General features: G+C 41.1%; 1 protein-coding gene across 12 annotated transcripts in view; it reads left to right on the top strand.

The window, feature by feature from the left end:
* Positions 1-20,643, top strand: part of esr2b (estrogen receptor 2b) — a 70,292-nt gene that overhangs the window by 43,715 nt on the left and 5,934 nt on the right. The window contains exons 9-17 of one of the 12 annotated variants that reach the window (XR_013903811.1): positions 2,366-11,046; positions 11,367-11,470; positions 11,585-11,847; positions 11,952-12,149; positions 12,238-12,324; positions 12,484-12,581; positions 12,956-13,096; positions 13,371-13,488; positions 13,868-19,538. The exons of 3 other annotated variants lie outside the window; for them this stretch is intronic. The gene's annotated coding sequence lies outside the window, so the exon portion shown is untranslated. Of the gene's footprint in view, positions 1-2,365; positions 11,471-11,584; positions 11,848-11,951; positions 12,150-12,237; positions 12,325-12,483; positions 12,582-12,783; positions 12,832-12,955; positions 13,097-13,335; positions 13,489-13,867; positions 19,539-20,643 lie in introns of those variants that run through there. 8 more of the 12 variants (XR_013903813.1, XR_013903815.1, XR_013903816.1 and 5 more) reach the window with 8 other exon arrangements.

Genomic DNA, 20,643 nt, shown 5'->3' with positions numbered 1-20,643 from the left:
TTGGGCAAGACACTTCACCCGTTGCCTACTGGTGGTGGTCAGAGGGCCCGGTGGCGCCAGTGTCCGGCAGCCTCGCCTCTGTCAGTGCGCCCCAGGGTGGCTGTGGCTACAATGTAGCTTGCCATCACCAGTGTGTGAATGTGTGTGTGAATGGGTGGATGACTGGATATGTAAAGCGCTTTGGGGTCCTTAGGGACTAGTAAAGCGCTATATAAATACAGGCCATTTACCATTTGGTTCTTTAGCCATCAGAATTGTTGTCTGAAGACCAACAAGGATACCCAATGGATTTACTTTGCCAAATGGATCATCGTGGCATTGCCGTATTGGTCCATTTGATCGACCTTTGTTTTTATTATTTATTATATTTTATTTTCAGATGTTACAGACGGGACAGACATGAGTGAGGGATAGGAAAGGGAGAGAGAAAGAGGAAGGAAAAGAAAAACAGAAGGGGAGAGGGACAGTGAGAAAGGGGGGGAGAAAAAAAATCTCCTGGATCACCTGTTGAGAGAAGAAGAATAGAAAACAAGCAAAAACAAACCAAAGCAACATACTAAACACAACACCATCGCATTAATCTAGCTAAGTGTAAACAGCAGTAAATACTAAATATTCAATGTTGTTGTGCAGCACGCAGGGCAGATAGCGCACAATGTGTTTTGAAGTAGCAGCCAAGAAAGGTGTAATTTAAGTCTACGAGCAGTGAACATCCGTGTGCATACCTGTGTGGATCAGCGCGCTTGTATTCAAATGGTTTCCACATGTAATGGTCTGCAAGAGGATGTAGCGAGCCATAGCCCCGTCCCGCAGGGCATGAAGCAGGCATGGAGGAGATCCAGGCCCCAGACATCCAGAGGCCTCAGAGTGCGAGAGCCCAAAGAGAACCACCGGAGGGGCATCCGTGCCACCCTCATGGGAAGGGCTGAGGATCCCCAGACGAGGCGTCACCCAGGAGCCACCGAGCAGAAGCTAGAGGTGGCTGCACCGGCGTGCCCGCCGGCTCTGCCGGCAGCCAGCTGTGCCAGAGTGAACCGAGCCGCAGGCCCGGAGGCCCGAGGGCCCCCTGCACCCCGGAGGAGGCCTGACCGAGCAACAGGCGCCAGGCCCCGCCAGGTAGCCACCGGGAGTGAGCCGGTACATACCTGAGTGCCCAGCCCCGGACACCAAGAACCACCAATGCACCGACCCCTGAGGGCATCAGTCACTGGCAGGGAGTGTGGTGAGGGGAGATAGGCCTTGGAGGGCCTGGGAGTTCCCAGAGAGATGGAGTCTAAGACCCGACCTGACATATAGACACAGACAAACAGGCACACACAGACACAAACATACATTCCCACCCTCATGCACACATATACAAACACTCAGCACTCACCCAACGTAAGGATTGACATAAATGGACATGTACACACAATCACACTCCCCAAACATACTCTATACCCCAGGTCCAGGTACCCTCGCCCCCAGAGGGGGAAACAGAACCCAGACCCAAGAGATGTTACCCTTCCCCCCCGGGGTGGAGGCAAGCAGACCGTCCCAGGCTCCACAGCAGCAGGGAGGCCAATCGGACAGCTAACATCTCCTCCCAGCCCCCTTGCCCCAATGGCTAGCAGAGAACGGGGGAGTGTGAAGACCCCATACCTCCCTCCTCCTGCTCATGTGTAGTGTTGCTGCGTGTTGTTCTAAAGTGCATTTAAAACAAGGGAGAGCATGGTGCTGCTGCCAGAGAGCAGCAGGTGTTAGCACGGCCCCTCCCGAGAACCCTCAATGTCTACATGGATTTAAAATTGAGAGCTGGGCACCAGCGCCAGAGGTAGGTTTGAGTACACAGACCGTCCACTGGACGCCGTTAACGTGCCCACCCTCAAGGCCCTATATATATGTGTGTGTTATGAGAGTGTAAGTAATGTGGATGTCTAAGTTGTGAGATAAAATTGAGGCACAGGTGGCCAGAAGGGGACAGAGGGGGGGGGATGTCTCCCCTGCACCCTTGTGACACAGGTAGAGACTCCAAGGCCCTACCTGTGTGGGTGAGTGTGGTGGAGCGGGAAGAGGGAGGTAGCCGGGGATGGGGAGGAAAAGGAGGGAGGGGAGGATGCCCCTCCCTAGGGCCAGCTCCCCCGCTGACTCCAGTAGGCACTCCCGTCCTCTGGTACCCACCAAGGCAAGGGAGCCCAGGTCCATCCAGACCGGGGCCTACGGTAGCACTGCCAAGCCCCACAGGACCCGGGGCAGCCCACCCTACCCCACCGCAGAGGAAACTGTACCCACCCCAACATTCAATCGTCTCCCAGACTACACAAGACAACAGACACCCAGGTTAAGTTTATTCTCCACCTCTCCTATGTCTCTCCCCCACCTGCAGAGTGGACTCCTGCAAGGATGGAACAACCTCCCAGCACGGAGGCGAAGCACCCCCGAACCCCAAACTCCCACGCCTGCCCCGGATCCACTCAGGGGCAGCCAGGCCACCAGGCCAGTAACCTACGTCCACCAGTACAGACCATCCTCCAGCCCCCCTGCACGCAGCCACAAGGAGAACAACCTCTAAGAGCGACCAGAGCCACTAACCAGGTTATGAACACAACCCCCGGGTTAAGCCCTCCAGGGATAATGTCTCTAGGGGTCCTCCAGGCGCCCTAAGCCCATCCCAACTCCATATCAACCACAGTAGCTAAGGCGGGACCAAACCATGACCCCCTACCCCCGCTAGGTGATGGAGCCGATCAAAGGAGCCCAGAGGGATTGATCTAATGTGGTGGCAGAGGCTATATCGAGACTAATGTGATCTATTAGAAGGTTTCTATATTGGCTAGAATTAAGATTATTTTTATTTTTCCAGTTCATGAGGACCGTTTTCTTGGCGATGCATAGGGTAGTAAAAACCATGTGGACTGTATTAGTTTCTGTAGTGACCTCATCCTGTTTCCCCAACAAGCATACTAAAGGGTAGGTTGGAATTTTACATTTCAGACACTTTGATAAGTCTTCACATATCTCGCGCCAAAACTTCTGCACTGGTGGACAGAACCAAAGAGCGTGAATGTAATTGTCTGGTGTATTGCCTTGACAGTGTGAGCAGTTGTTGGAAGATGTAAAGCCCATCTTGAACATCCTATGACCTGTATAGTGCACTCTATGTAGTATTTTGTATTGTATTAATTGCAGACTGGGATTTTTAATCAATTTAAAGGTTTTTAAGCATACCTGAGACCAGAAGTTTTGGTCTAAGCTGACCGATAAATCTGCTTCCCACTTTGCAATAGGAAGGGATATTGATTCATCTGTTTTAGAAAGTGTTCTGTATATTTTAGATAATAATTTGGGGGATTTAAGAGTAAGGAAATGTGCCGCACTTGGTGGTGTTTGTAATTCAACTTGACTGAGGTTAAATTTCTTTTTTACTATGGATTTAATTTGTTGATATTCTAAAAATCTTTTCTTGTTGATCCCATATTGTGCAACTAGTCTGTCAAATGGAATAAATTCTGTTCCCTCTAATATTTGTTCTAAGTATTTAATTCCTTTACAACTCCATTTTGGGAAATTAATCATATTATTGTTTTATAATATGTCAGTGTTATTCCAGATAGGTGTACGTTTGCATGGGATTAATGAAGACTCCGTTATTTTTAGAAACTCCCACCATGCTGTCAGAGAAAAGCTGATGTTGATACTTTTAAAGCATTCACGTCTTTTGATGTTTGAGATAATAAATGGTAGGCCTGAAATCTCTAGATCCTTGCATAGTGCCTGTTCAACATCTAGCCAGGGCTCATCTAAGAAGGTATGTTTTAACCATTCTGAGATGAACTGAAGCCTGTTGGCTAAGAAGTATTGGTGAAAATTAGGCAGATCTAATCCTCCTCTATCCTTGGTTCTTTGTAGCGTTTGTAAGCTGATACGCGGGGGTTTATCTTTCCAAAGGAATTTGGAAATATATGAATCCAGAGATCTGAACCAATCTTGTGATGGTTTGTTAGGGATCATCAAAAATAAGTAATTTATTTTTGGCAAGATCATCATTTTTATAGTGGCGACCCTTCCCATGAGTGATATGGGTAGAGATTTCCATCTAGTCAGATCGCCTTCTACTTTCTTTAGAAGTGGGATGTGGTTTAATTTAGTTAAGTCTGAAAGCTTAGGAGAAACATTAATACCTAAATATTTAATATTTCCAGACTGTAATGGGGCAGAGGAAGAATTATGGAAGGAGCAGTTGATGGGAAGAACTGTAGATTTTGGCCAGTTAATTGAATAATCTGAAACTCTTGAAAACCAGTTTATTAGAGTAATTACCTCAGAGAGGTTGGTTTGTGTGTTTTGCAGAAAAAGCAACACATCATCCGCATAGAGACTGATTTTATGTTCTATGCTCTTACATTTTACGCCCTTAATTGTTGTAGCCTGTCTAAATGCTGCTGCTAGAGGTTCGATAAAAATTGCAAAAAGTGAAGGGGAGAGTGGGCATCCCTGTCTGGTGCCCCTCAGGAGACAGAAGCTGGAGGATGTCTGGTCATTTGTTCTGATACGAGCTGTTGGGGAATTGTATAATATTCTTATCCAGTTTATGAAAGAGTTTCCAAAATCAAATTTGTGTAAAGTTGCGAATAAAAATTTCCAGTTAACTCTGTCAAATGCTTTTTCTGCATCTAGAGATAATATTATGGTTTCGATGTTTTTATTGTATGAGTAGTCTATTAAATTAAGTAATCTACGAGTGTTTGTTGAGGAGTGCTGACCTTTTATGAAACCAGTTTGGTCAGGATGAATTAAGAGGGGGGTTATTTTCTCTAATCTCTTTGAGAGAGCTTTGCAGATTATTTTAAGGTCTACATTTAAAAGAGAAATTGGACGATAGCTTGAGGGAAATAAAGGGTCTTTGCCTGGTTTTAGCAGGAGACTAATGTTGGCAGAATTCATATTTGGTGGTAGTCTGCCCTTTTCCTCGATTTCCTGCAACATGCTGTGGAATACTGGTGCCAAAATTGTCCAGAATTCTTTGTAGAATTCTGCAGGGAAGCCGTCTGGACCTGGAGCCTTATTATTGGGCATACTTATCAGGGCTTCCTGGAGTTCACCTGGCGTCAGTGGCGAATCCAGTGCCATTGCTTGACTGTCTAGTAATTTTGGAAGAGTTACGTTGTCAAGAAACAAATCAATTTCATTTTTAGATGGGTTTATTTGTGATAAATATAAAGTTTCATAGAAATCCCTAAAAATGTTGTTTATTCTTCCAGGGTCATATATTGTGTTCCCCGATAAATCTTTAGCAGCACATATAGTTGTTTTTTCTTTCTTTATTTTTAACTGGTTAGCTAGAAATCGACCTGATTTGTTACTGTGTTCAAAATTCTGCAAGCGAAGTCTTTGTATAAGGAATTGTGTTTTTTTTATTAATAATTTCATTTAATTCTAGTTTTGTTTTGCGTATTTTGTTCAATGTTTCCTGATCTTGGTCGCACGCGTAGGCTTCTTCTAGTGATTTGATGGTTTTTTCTAATTCCTGAATATTTTTGTTTTCTTCTTTCTTTTTGTGTGATGAGAAAGAAATTATTTTACCTCTCATCACAGCTTTCCCTCCTTCCCATAGAACAGAAGCAGATATTCCGGGAGTGTCATTAAAGTCTAAATATGAAGTCCATTCCTTTTTAAAATATTTAATAAAGTCTTCGTCTTTAAGCAGTGATGTATTAAATCTCCAGTTTTTACTTGGCGTAGTATTATTCTTGTGCATTAGTGTTAAAGATACAGGAGCATGATCGCTGACAGCTATAGGATGAATCTCAGTGTCTGAAATGTCACTCAGCAGTGAGCTGCTGACCAAAAAATAATCCAGACAAGAGTAGGAGTGATGAACATGTGAGAAAAAAGTATATTCCTTACTGTTGGGGTGAAGGGAGCGCCATGCATCGCGAAGGCCAAAGTCGCTCATATACTGTTTGATTATATTTGTGGATTGCCAATTGCGCTGAGTTCCTGTTGTGTTGAGCCTATCCATTTCTTCATTTAGTCCAAGGTTGAGGTCGCCGCCAAGAATGAGTGTGCAATCGAGGTGTTCAGAGAGTGCACTAAAAAATCCGTGGAAGAATGAGGGTTCATCAACATTTGGACCATATATACTTACAATACATAATTTTTTGTTCAATATTGATAGTTTAATAATTAGAAATCTACCCTCTGGATCTATAACTGTATCGAGTACTGTAAAATTAACATTTTTATGTATTAAAATTGCTACTCTCCTTTGTCTAGAATTATAACAGGCTGCAAACACGTTAGGAAACTCAGGTGTTTTAAGTTCGTTTAAACCTGTGACAGGTCTGTGAGTTTCTTGTAATAAAACAACATCTGCCTGTAGTTTTTTAAGCTGGTTAAATATCTTTAACCTCTTTCCTCTGGAGCCAGCTCCATTTACATTCCATGTGACAAACCTCAGCATGCCCATAATTGTGTGTGTATGTCTAATGATGTATGCTGGGTGTTTCGTTTAGACAGGTGGAGAGAATGTGGAAACATCACTTGTTTGTAAATAGAAAGAGAAAAAAAAGTGTGGTGAGAGGCACCGTAAGTCTGACTATGTGTGTGAATATTCACTAATATAAACATGCGTGGCTTGCTTATGTGTCCTGCAAGTCTGTGCGTGCTGTGAGGCTGTTGTGAATGTGCTGCCGTTGAGCGGATGTGTTTGCGTGATCGTGGTGTGAAAATATGGAGAAATAGAGGGTGTTGTTTGTAGGTGAGTGGGGAAGTAGGTGATCACAGCAGTGAAAGACAAGAGAAAGAAAGAAACCACATGAACTGTGAGCAACAACAAAAAAAAAGAAACGAAACGGAAACATTCCAATTAAAGTAATGACAGAGGGTGACGGTGTTATATCTGCTATGACATCATATTGATATTACTAGGTTAAACCCATGTTAAAGGAGAAAGTGTGAATGAATAAGAAAAGAGTGTAGCGGGTTCTTATCTGGAGTGCAGTCAATATAACCACGGTGTGGTGCCGGGGTCGTGGTAGAGCTGTCCGTCCACGTAGAGCCGGTCCACGGCGATGACAGCATGGGAGCCTTTCTGGATGAAGCTACGTCGAACTGGGAACAGGACCTTGCGTCGTTCCAGGATCTCTTTGGGGAACTGGTCGTTCACGCTGAAGTCCGTTCCTTTCAGCTCTCTGCCGCGACTCTTCACCTGTTCCTTCTGTTTGAATTGACCGAATTTGGCCACAATAGGTCGTGGTCTCCCGGTCCGCGACCTCACGCCCCCCAAGCAATGCACTCTATCGAAGTCGATGTTCTTTACGGTGTCCTCTGGCAGCTTCAGGTGGATTTTAATGAAGCTTTTCACCGTTGCCTCCGCGTCCTCTCCGGCAGATTCTGGAATACCAGAAAACACAAGATTATCTCTCATGCTACAGGCTTGTAGATCGATAACGGACTCTTTTATTTTTTTATTTTCAATGTTTAGCTGGGTCACGTTATCAGTGAGAGATTTGACCGACTCCCGTAGCGTGGCATTTTCAGCGGCAAGCGTTTCCACCTGCTGCTGGCTGAATTCCAGGGATTCTCTCAGAGATTTAAATTCCCAGTGTAAAATCTCCACCAGGGACAGCCTCGCATCGAAACTGGACAATCGCTTGTCGATTGACTCCAGGATGTCTGCGATGTCTTTGCCGGCAGGCGATGTTGTACCGGGAGAGTCTGATGGGCGACATCTCTTCGATGACGGTGTCTCAATTTTGGCCGGGGAAGATGCACTCTGGGCCTTCTTCATTACTAAATCTTGAAAACAGCGGTCGATGTAACCTTGGAGAGCGTCTAAACTCTCCCCGTTGTCCTCCAGGGTGTTAGAGATAATAGGACAGATGTTGTTAGTTATATGACAGTTGATTAGTATATTTGGTAATACTGAAGCTTGAAAAAAACTTTATTAAACTCTATGCTACCATTCGCTTTTTTTCCGCCAAATCTCCAGCGTCTGACGTCACCTACAACATGGGTCGCTTACCTTACCCGTCACTTACCCTATCTCAAAAAGCTTCTAAAACAGTCAGTGATCACTGTTGACCTCCCTTGGCTTTTATTACCACTAATCATTTATTTAAGCCAGTGTTGCCAACTTAGCGACTTTGTCGCTATATTTAGCGAGTTTTCAGACCCCTTAGCGACTTTTTTTCTAAAATAAGTCGCTAAAAAAAGACATGAAAGCGCGTATCGCTTTTACTCTCAACAAGCAGCGGGTGCTGTAATGCAGTCAGTTCTTCTTTTACTCTTATGCTGTTTTGTCCATCACAAGGTTTAAAACTACTTATAAACACACACACAAAGTAACTCCACCAGAGTGCCAATTTTGGGTCACTTTTACTGGTCCAAGCCCGGGTAAAGGAGCAGGGTTGGAATTGTGACATTAAAAAAACCAATAATTGCTAAAAGAAATTTAATTTGTAGTTCTAAATAAACTCTAAATGCATTTAGGACGTTTTTACTCACTTTATGTCTCTTCCACGATGTTATTTCTCTCTCCAACAACATAGGTTACAATTGGATTAGCATGACCAATTATGCAAATTAGGCGATGACGTCATTTAGCGACTTCTAGCGACTTTTAGGACAACCAATAGCGATTTTCCTTACTGAGGAGTTGGCAACACTGATTTAAGCTCAGTTTTTAAAACCTTAGGATGTAGCTACAGCCCATCCCATGCAGCAGTATATGAATGACTAACCTCGTATTGTGGATGGATTATCGCAGTTGTTCTCCTGGCTGAAGTTTGGTCCTTTTACAGCATCCTGCCATGCGATTACATTTGTTCCTGACCACCGAGAACACTCACGTTAACTTTTATCGAGTGGAAAAAAAAGTTAGCTTGTTTATATTATGCAGCTATGTACAACTACATAGCTGTGTCGTAGCGGTCACGTAGCACATCATTATATCCCACAAGAGCAGTGGCTGCAGCCAGACCCTTCTCCATTATATACCAGCTAGCCAAACTTCAGTAACCCTACAAACGTCACTGCTGTTTAGTTTTCTGTCTTCATTTATGTTGGAAGTGATAACAGAGCTGTACGTTTTAATTTGTTTCCAAAACCCCGCAGTCAGGACATGCTATATTATATTTAGATAGAAGCTAGCGAGCTAACTCCCTGCTAACTTCTAACTCCGTTAAATGTCATAAATTCCGTTTTCATGGATGCCTGTTAGTTAAACTCAATTGTTACACCTGGTAGAACAGAACGCTGATCATTTTATTAAAGATGAAAGACTTTAGACAGTTTTTCAACTCTCAGTAATGCCATAGTGATCATTTGATATATGGACCTGCAGCGGAGTTTAGGTCGTAAGTGTGTTTTTTTGGCGAAGTGGGGCTGTTAAAGGCGTCTGCTGGGAGGCTTAGCATGCTGTGCTGGGTTTTTCGGACACGGCTAGTGACGTCAGACTGAACAATTGGATAGTACATGAAGTGTCGATTTAAGCCTAATGCTGCAGTGCGTCTCCTACGCAGACGGCGGCAGTGGCTCGAAATAAAGTAAAGGCACCAACAAGTGTAAAACACTGGGCGCGAATAACGTTTAGGTGCTTGTGAAGGGCATGGCTGCAGGAGACAAGTCCATTTCTGAGTTACTCAGAGAAGTTGCTAACCGCTTAGATTGTACGACTTCACCTCAGTCTGAGAGAGTGTTGCAGCAGCGTACTGGAGATGAAGCGGTCCCTGGTCCAAGTTCTCATCAAAACAGCACAATGTTAACGTTAGCAAACGCTAACGCTATCACAGCTAGCTCCACTCCACGAAACACTGTTCAGGGTAAGTAACGATGTTATTACTGCTTGGTTAGTCTGTCTGCCAAAAATGAGCTTTTTAATCAGTTCAGTCACAAATTTTTTTATACTGTTTTTATCATAGCAAAGAACTTAATAAATTAGGTAAGAGAAGATAATCGTCTTCTGGGTTAATGTCTGTATCACTGTTTACATTGTTGCGGGTAATAGTTAAATCATGACGTTTTAAAGTGTCTTATTTTCTCTGCTAATATGGAAGTCAAGTAATCTATGTGAATGAAAATAAAGCAATTCTAGTTCAATGTAGTGATTTTGTAAGCGGGTATAATACTTGCAAATTAAGTAGCAATTAATCTAAGCTTTTAGAATGTTTTCTATAATATTGTTTTTCCCTTTTTAAAGCTGAAGTCGCAAGACTGTTTGCCCCTTACAGAGTGAGGCCTTCCTCAGCGCCACTTTCATCTCTGACCTCGCATGCCGCTCCATTTACACACACCTTCTTCTGTTTACATGATCATATGTCAGACACAGTGCCAGCTAAAGCAGTCAAATTTGACCTAGCAGCAGCTGGACTTGGAGAGAAACGGATTTCATTCCAAGGTGATGCTACATGTCATTTGTTAATATTTCAAGATTCAGTTTAACTACTTTTTTACTCTTATATGTACCATTTTTGTAGTAATGTACAGCAAGTAATGTGTTTTACAGGAAGGGATGATGACTGGGGGCGACTGTGGCTCAGGGGGTTGGGAAGCCTATCTGTAACCGGAAGGTCGCCGGTTCGATCCCCGGGCTCTCTGTCCTGGTCATTGTGTCCTTGGGCAAGACACTTTACCCTACCACCTACTGGTGTTGGCCAGAGGGGCCGATGGCGCAATATGGCAGCCTCGCTTCTGTCAGTCTGCCCCAGGGCCAGCTGTGGCTACAACTGTAGCTTGCCTCCACCAGTGTGTGAATGTGAGAGTGAATGAATAGTGGTATTGTAAAAGCGCTTTGGGTGCCTTGAAAAGCGCTATATAAATCCAATCCATTATTATTATGACCCAGAAGTGGTCAAGGCAAAGATTGAGGATACCTTCCCTCAGCTAAAAGACACAGGAGGGTTTGAACTGCTGAGAATCTCTGGTACAACACGAAGCCGTAACCTGTGCACAATCCCAAGCCCAGACACTGGATATACAGTGCGATATCTCTGCAGTCCATTGAGTGGAATTGGACAAGCTTTGATCTATTTAAGGCCACTGCAGAAAAGTATTGATTTGGAAGGCGTGAGTAATGACTAGGGTCAGAATATGTTATTTGCATGTATTAATAAACTAGTTCAAATGGCTAGCTAAGCTCAACTATGTGTCAAATCACTTTAGCTGTCAGCTGGTTAGAAACATGACTGCATATGAGTAATAATGGTTCTGAATGTGTATGTAAGCAATTGTTAGAAAAGGTTTAGAAGGAGATATGTAATTTTGTGTTTACAATTTGTTTCTGCTTCTCACGTTGGCAAATGCGATTGCAGAACTGTCAAAATATTTTTTATCACAGTATGCACCAAATGTATATATATTTTTTTTTATCTCCATATTCTCTGTAGAGCCTGACAACCCTCCAGCAACAAGGACCCCCCACAAAATGCCTGAATTGTGACATTAACATTCCTTTAAATAAAATGAAAAACCACATCACTAAATTCACAAGGTAAGGAACATCTTTGATTTTCTATATATTTTAGTATATAGTGTGGAAACTAAGTAAGTCCACTTTATATATATTGGTGATGGATGTTGAAATCTCTGCCAATCCCTCTCACAGTTCATTGAGTGGTCTTGAACCTCAGTCTGTTACTGAAAGTCAGGCTAGGCAGACTCGTAGTACAACAGCAAGGTCAGAGGTCCCATACTGTAGCAACAGTGATGCCTGGAATCTGTCCTGCGGGGTAGAGGAACCAGATAGTATCATCTTGGAATCCACCATAACCTCAGCAAGAGCAGAGCAATCGTCAGGTGATATGGTGGTAGTGCAGGAAGATGCATCTCATCAAGATGAAGAAAAGTCACTTCTAGGGGAAAAACCAGGTAGTCACAGGAATTAAGTTAGGAAGATACCAGATAAATGGCAAAAAATACATATATTTTATTTCCTTTGATTCATGTGATCCATGCAAATGTGTACCTTTCAGAGTGGAAATGTGAACAAGATGCAACCAGAGCAGCCTGGCTCTATAAGTCCGAGTTACTTTCAAAGTATGAGACCAGAAAGGCAGTAGTCCTGCAAATGGACTTGCGGGAAAGTATTGTGGATCAACAGAGATCACTTATCTCCCTCTACAAAGCTCCAAAGGTAGAGTGGGCGGGCCCTGTCAGCTGCAAACTGGAAGGTATTTTTTCTGTATTGTGAAAACATTAGAAATCCAGTGACTGACTAATCCGAAACTTCACAAGTTTTTTTCTTCTTCTTCCTTTTAGGGGATGTTGCTGTTGGAGAAGGGGTGAAGAGATTCTTCTTCTCAAAGGCAGTTTCTCTAGTACAGTCTGGTTTGCATTTGAATTTTGGTATGTATGAAACTAGACTGGGCACATGTATAGTGGATTAAATAAGAGAATATTTCATCATGTAAAGAAAATGTATTTGTTATGTAAATGAGTTAATTGTGTTAAAATTACTGCCTGGATTTCTCATACTCACCATAACCTAGATGTACTCTTTTCAAGGAACACAGATCTTACAAGACTGTTTGACGGTGAGCCAGAACACTTGACTCCATCCACTTCTCAGACCTTGCTTGAGAGTGACATGTTTTTGGTGGCAGGTAAGAAAGTTATGTACAGAAATAAGAGGAATAGTAATTTAAAATAATACATGTGCAGCACTAAAGGAAAAAGCATTACTTGTGTTACATTATCCTAACTGTAACCATAAAGATGAAAAATAGATTGAATACAGTTACAAAACTGTTTGTCTTTACCCCCATGCAATGTTAGGCTTAGTGAATTTATTATGTTTGATCTTAGGAAGAATAATGGGACATTCATTCATTCATGGTGGACCGTGTGTGTCTGGTATAAGTCCTGCAATTTGAAATGCTTTATCAGTACAGTGGATGTTCTTTAAGTATTTAACATTTAAAGTGTTTTTTACTTTACGGACTCACACTTCAGTTTTGGTTTGGTCTCACTGTTGTAGGTCATAACACGAACAAGCCGTCAAGTCAAGCAGCTGAGGAAAGGGCTTCAGGAGACCATGGTATGGCCGCTTCTGACAGAAAGATCAGACATCATTCCTCTTTTCTTACCAAGGGACTCAGAGACTGCTCCCTGTTGTGAGGTAAAGTCAGGTCACATCTTTTAACATCTGAACAGTAAAGGTATTTGGTTAATTTATGAAGGATGAACATTAATTGTTGACACAAAACATCAATATACTATTTTGTATGCTTGGGCTAGTCGAACAGCTGGGTTACATTTAATAAAAATACACCTAATGTTGCTGACGCTCTTAAGACTACAAGATAAGTAAAGATATAAAATGATAAATTAAGCTTATTTTATCTTGTTGCATTTCAGAGAAAAAATTAACCAAGGTGAACTATTTTATGCAGTCTATTCTAGAAAGGATAGTGTGGCCTGCCACAGAAGATGAAGATGAGGAGGAAGAGGAATGCTCTCTTGAGGATAAATGCAGAGTGGCAGGCTACCTTTGGTCCTTCATTGAAAATGGTAAGTCTGCTGCGATAGGTATTTTGCTATTGGTTTTCTCTGATTATACTTTGGTAAATTACATACAGTCCAGTGATCTCGGGTCATTAACAAAGTACACTATAGTATAATTTAGTTTTCTTATTTGCTCCATACTGCCTCCATGCAATACATAAAAAACAGAGTGGTGGCATTATCAGTTGCATTATAATTGTATATAACTACTTTTAGCTTTGTTACCAAAAAAATTATCTATGACAGCTACAACAGCAATTTGAGTGGGGCAAAAATGTCTTGTGCTCTTTATGTAATTGTTCATCTTTTATGGTATTTCTCCATAAAAGACTCAAAATAATGAATATAGGATGTCATTATAGTTTAAAACAATCTTCTGTTGCAGCGTCTTGTGCACAACGAAAAGCCCTCATCAAGTTTTGGACAGGATGGGAAGTCTTGCCGAGAGAAATGACTGTGGAAGTGGTCAACAGTAGTCTTCCACCTGTTTTGAAGTACTACGTCTTCCTGCACACTACTGTACCTATGAGTCATTTCTAATGGACATTCAGGTGTGTCTCAACTCTACTGACTCAGGTTTTGGTCTGGTTTAGGATTGATTCCATAACCACATGGTAAGATTAGACCATTTTTCTTTCTTGCATCACATTACTGTACTCGGTGTTCAAAGAAACGGACAATCTAGTGAGTTCTAGTTCCTTTAATACACTTGACAGTGTAAAATACACAGTACAGGTGAGCATTTATTGCTTTTTGTCAGTTTATATTAAAAAGAGTTCAGAAAACAAAATTATATTATTATATATTTATAATATATATTATATTATAAATTACACAGTATGTTTATTTTATTCTCGCTACTGGAAAACTTATTTGCATTAAGATGTTATACTACTTTACCGTGTGCATTGTATTAAATCTGCTCAGAGTTGACATGTACTGTACATCCAAGAAATGAATATCAAATCAAATCACTTATTTTATTGTCACTTATTTTTATTATTATTATTAAAGTGACAGCTGTGTAAAACAAATCCTGTTTTATAGCCACTCACTGTTTTGTTGAAAATGAAATCGGTTATGCTGTTTTGAGTCAGTATTAGCTACAAAGCCATAGATGTAGAAACTTAAAAAAGGGGTGTGAACATATTGCACCTGCTTACTTTGAAGAGTTAAGGTGTGGTATCAAACATAAGTTTGAGTGACTGAACAGTTTCACAGTAGGTATCCAAAGCTTGACTGAGTGAAACCCTGTTGTTTGGTAGCACAGCAAGCTCTCGTTCACTCAGTGCACGTGGGAGCTGAATCTCAGGAATGGTGATCTCATTTGATGGGCGGTGATTATGTGGTCCTGTCCAGTCCACACCATAATCCTCATCAACCTGAAAGACCATGCACATGTTTTAAATCTAAACTGAAGAGGTGATTCCTGCAGCTGTTCCTAGATGGACTTATTGAGTCTGTCAGGGCCTATGTGAGTTTCTTAGGCATAATTATTCATTCACCCATTCTAGGTCAGGATTGGTTCTCTTCAGGTATAACAAATTTAACTTTGTTTAAAGTATTGCCATCTATACCTGACAGATTGAATAAAAGGAGAGAATGGCTTGAAAGACATTTTCACTTACAGGAGAAATATTTGGTACACCAACTCGAACAGTAGAAATAAACTCATCTCAACTACAGATAGTAGAGTTTTACATAGAAGAACAAATACGGATCAAATAGTCATGTACCTGTGACAAATCTTGTCCCTCCTTTCTGTGCAGCAACCAGAGTTGCAGAGGTGAATGGTTGTTTGCTGTTCTGAGTCCGTGCTGATTCCATGCTTCCTGGAATGACTGAAGATGATGTTGAATGTGATGCAAAAAGCATCTGTGCAGTGCAAACAAGTCAATTTCTTCACCAGGGTTGAGCAGTCCTTGAATCTCCAGCTGGGTGAAGATTGTGTAGAAAAGGTCAAGGACGTTTTCATATACATCCCTCCACAGGTGCTCAATGCTATAAGACACAGTGAGGGAAATTGTTCATTTATGGTTTTTCAGGCATTCCTACGTCAACAGCCTTCCAAGTCAATTATTAGTGTAGTGTTAATGTGCTGTGAAACCAGTCAATTATGCTCAGAAACCATTTGTTTTATTACAATTGCATGTGTGAAAACAATGTAAGACAGGCCATCAATTTACTTGTCCTTACCGCTGGTGTGAGAGTTCCTGTTCTCCCCCATTGTCTGCACCATGAAATGTGCAACCTTCACATTTTCCCCTCCTTTGTCTGACCTGGAAAAAAAGTAGAGAAGTTTTGATCCGAGTCAGTGAGAGTAACAATCTGAATATAACTACTGTCCAATACAGAGTTTTTTGGCATACTGTATTTGTTAAACACCTCTTACCGGACGGTATGCCATATTGTCTGATTGCTGACAAGAAACCATCAAAAACTGTTGTAACTTTGTTGTTGGTGGCAGCTTTAAGGTAGACAATTAACCTCGAAAAACCATCTATCCCACCATGGACAACAAATCTCCATCTGACAAGGCAGAATTAAAAAAAACAAAACAAGAAAAAACATTGTCATGTCCCCAGTTACATACAAGCAAGACCAATATTTCAGTTCCATATAAAGTGACAACATGTTATAACAGGAATGTAAAATAAATAATAGAAGGGAAACTTAAACACTTTACAGAAAGATCTGTAGTGCAAGGAATCACATGCATAATGTAAAGCCTCAGACATGACTATAGCAAATCCTGTAAATGGCCTTATATGACAGCATTTAAGATGACATTTACAAATTCAAGGCTTCATTTTACAATTTTATACATGCATCCTGTTACTTCAATGGAATTGGGAAAAGGTGATGCAAGCACTGACCAAATTAGTTTATGATTTCCATCGATATGCCAAAGGTGATTTGGTGCTGGTACACTGTACTGACGACGCCTTGCAGTCTAAATAGATAACCGTGGCATCATGACCCCTTCTGGATTGACTCGTCTCATTGAATCCATCAGTCGAAATCCTGATTAACAAACAGATCATGTCTTAGTACTACCAACTACAAAAAGACTGTATTGTAAACACTGTAATGCTTATGAGACAGATCTTCATTGCTTCAGGTAAGTATCCAGGTGCTGTACAGATTTACTGAGGAGAGGGAATCGTGTACAAACTGGTTCAAACAAGAACATAACTGCATAACAGTGATACGAACATGCCTAGTCATTTTTGATGCCTAAATTATAATATCACATCATGGCTACACTGACACATGCTTTCTGGGTGTTTGGATATTCAAACAATATCAGCTTACTTTGAATGTGTATGCCTCTGGATCGTAGATGTCCCATCATCATTCTGCAGCCGGCATTTGGGTAATGACGCTGAATGTCCAGCACTTTTGCATCCAAGTCCTCATTCCCAATAGAAGAATACCTATCAGATTTTCTGCACATAATTTTTTTTTTTTTAGTATAACAGCAAGTCTCAACAAAACAATGTATTCTTGTTTTAGCTTTACTGAAGACACCAGAGAAAGTATGATATTTAAAATGCTGCTGTAATAGACAAAACCATTTCAATAAACTTGCTATTTAACATCAACTTTGTTATGTGTTATCAGAGAACAATTAGCTGCAAACAGCAATGAAACATTCAACTATGTACTATTTAAAGCACTAATGACCCTGCTGTCTACCAAGATGTGATAAGTAAGTAGACTGTGGAAAGCTGGTGGGTCTACTCTGTGTAAAAGGTTCCTACAGGTTCCAGTGCCCCCAGTCTCCGAGTTAACACACTCTAACAGCTAACACTGCGCCGGCTAAACGTGTCTCAACAACGAGATGGCGCCGATAGCTTTAGCCGTAGCTGCCCCACTTATTTTAGACATTCACAATAAAAAAGTAAGCGATAATATTTCAATATCAAACGTCATAATTAAGGTCAATATCTAAATAATGCTGTGTACAGACTCACACAGGTGTTAAATTACAGCATAAACTTACTTCAGACATTCCTTTCGACAATGCTGTCATCGATGCTAACATCTTGAAGAGCAATTATAATCCCAAGCATTTCAGAAACATCATCTAAACGACTCAAAACAGTATCTACAGGTAAATGATCCCTCTCTATCTGATCTCCTAAAATGAGCAGAATTGACTGAAGTTCACACCAGACCGCCATCTATGGGCTCAAAATGTGGTCATAAATATTTTGTACTTGTTAAAAAGATTTGTATGTGTAAAAAAGATTTGAATGTTTTAATAGAATTTGTGTGTGCATAAAAAAGATTTGTATGTGTAAAAAAGATTTGTGTGTGGACTTAGCCCAAAAAAACCCTGCAAGTTACAAGTACGAATTTTGACCCTATTTTCCTTCCTTTCATCTGATTGGTCAATGTCATGTCAATCACAAATGTAACAATCCAATCAGAGAACAGATGGGTTTGGCTGTCGGAGGGGCGCTTTTTTGAACTGCAGGTCCTTGAAGGGTGATACCGTTTGAAGCTGGAGGATCGCTATATAAATATCCGATAGCAGCTAGGTCCCCTAACTTTCAGCAGCTGTTGAAAGGATAAAGTTGTGCTATATCAGTGGTTAGAAATACCATTATTACTTTAGGATTAGTTTAACACAAAGTCAGGGCTGACCCAGGACCATTGCTGTGAGTCACAGTGCGCAGCATAAAAGTCCATTCACATGGGACGCAGGATGTGCTGCTAATGCTAACTGCTAACTAAAAGCAAAGGATCCAGAATTTGTTTCGCTGGCTGCTGGGCTCTGTGGGTTTTTGCAGCAGCTCTACCTGTACTAGATGCACCTGCTCCTTGTCTTTTCTATCTCTGACTTTATGTCCTCTACAAGAGTTTCTGTTTTTTTTTTGCTGGTTCTTCAAATGTTCAATAAAAACATGTATGCTAATTCATAACGAAGAAAGCTTTGTAATGAAGACTGTCATTTCCAAAACACTGCCCGCCCCCACCCCGTGGTCCGCAGCGCTGTTGAAAAGGCTGGGGAAGTCCCTATATTAAACACGTAGACCGGTGACACAAAAATCACCAAACTCGGACGACCACAGACTGTTTTCCTTCGTGGTGATGAAGGAAAACGCTGGGTTGGCATGAAAACGGGCATTTATTCCCTTCAAAGACCTGCAGTTCAAAAAAGCGCCCCTCCGACAGCCAAACCCATCTGTTCTCTGATTGGATTGTTACATTTGTGATTGACATGACATTGACCAATCAGATGAAAGGAAGAAAAATAGGGTCAAAATTCGTACTTGTAACTTGCAGGGTTTTTTTGGGCTAAGTCCACACACAAATCTTTTTTACGCGCACACAAATCTTTTTTACGCGCACACAAATCTTTTTTACACATGCAAATCTTTTTTACGCACACACAAATATTTTTTACACATACAAATCTTTTTAACAAGTACAAAATATTTATGACCACATTTGGAGCCCATAGCCATCCTCCCCGACTTTTGACCTAGCACGTTTTTGCTACCTGTAGCAGCCGTCCGCGGAGCAGTTATCCAGGAAAACTAGTCGATAGTAAACGATCAGCCAATAGGTGCAAAGGCCACTCACACTGATTGACAGACAAAGTCATTCTGCTGAAAAGTCGCATTATGAAATAAATAGGCCATTGGGAAAAACGGGATTTTGAAATAAAGACTGACTTTGAAAAAAGGACATTTTGGAATAAAAATGGTTGGGAATAAATAAAATGCCTCAGGAATAATCTCTGTTATTGTGATAAATAATGACCATGAAATAATATTTCACAATAATAAGTAAATTTATATAGCAGAATGCAATATATTTCACAATAATGAGCTTTTTTTTCAAAATGTGTTCCATTTAGAGATGGCACGATACCACTTTTTTATGTCCGATACCGATTCCGATATCATAAATTTGGATATCTGCCGATACCGATATGAATCCGATATAGTGTTTTTTAATCAACAAAAATATCTTGCTGCATTTTGTATAAGTTCATACTCAAGTTTAAAACAACAACTACACTAAAGCTATTCTGTTATACCTGTATGCAAAAAAAAATATTTCATAGTTCAGCAATACTGATCAATCTAATAAACTTCAACCTACACCATCCTCACTATTCTGGTATTTTAAAGAGTACTTAGCGTAAATATTAAGCAACCTAACTAATAGGGTTCCAACTCCCAGCAACAACAAAAATAAATAAATAAAAAATGGGGAACCACCCCTCACGCTCCACCTCATGATGCTTAATCAACGTAATCAACCTTAATTTGATGCAGTGTGAAAAAAAATGCACAGAAATCAATTATTTTTCAAGAAATATTAAATAGATTCAACATCTTTCTTCAACAAAATTGCAGACTGCACAGATGGTACCTTCCCAAAGGAAAAAGTACTATAGCTTACTAGGGTATATATATTAGACTTAATAGTCACTATATACAGTAATTGACTTCTATTCATTTTACATCAAATTAAAACTTTGGGTGTCAGATAATTATTTATTAAAAGCTAGACATTTTAAATGAGAATAAGAAAGAAAAGTATGTCTTTGTGCCCCCTTTTCCCTGTTAATGCCCTATCGGCCCCCCTGGCTAAACTTTGCTAGATCCGCCCCTGCACAGTTACCAGCCGTCAGCTACGAAGAAAAAGATCCTCGAGTAGAAAGTAATATTAAATAAATTCTAACAACAGCTTATCAAGCTTAAACGTGCTGCTGTTGTTCAGCCGCTGGTTTCCTCTTTCTGGTGCAAAGTGGGCCAAAAACAAACCAGAGAGACAGACTCGCGACAGAAAAGCCGATCAGCTGATCGTTAAGCAGTTTCATGATTGAAGTAGCAGCAAGAAGAGGCAGTCGCTCCATATATCGTTTGTTAAGCTTAACGCAGGAATGCTTTACAAACATTTAGAGATGGACTTACACACTTGCTTTACTTCTCTCGGGGATAACTTTGTCGGAGATGAAATGCCGGGTTGCTAGTGAAGCTCCAAATGCTATCCAGACCACCGACAGGTCCCGCATGCCACAGCCGCTCTATCAAGTGATGCATACTGCTCCGACGTGCTAACGTTCTGAGGTGAGTTACGGCGTGTTGCAAGTTTGTGAGGTGCTTTCGTGATATTTAATGGATCGGATTACATTTT

This window comes from Astatotilapia calliptera, chromosome 19 (assembly GCF_964374335.1).
Source record: "Astatotilapia calliptera chromosome 19, fAstCal68.1, whole genome shotgun sequence".
NCBI classification, from domain to species: Eukaryota; Metazoa; Chordata; class Actinopteri; order Cichliformes; family Cichlidae; genus Astatotilapia; species Astatotilapia calliptera.
This window is presented reverse-complemented; position numbering and strand designations above follow the sequence as displayed.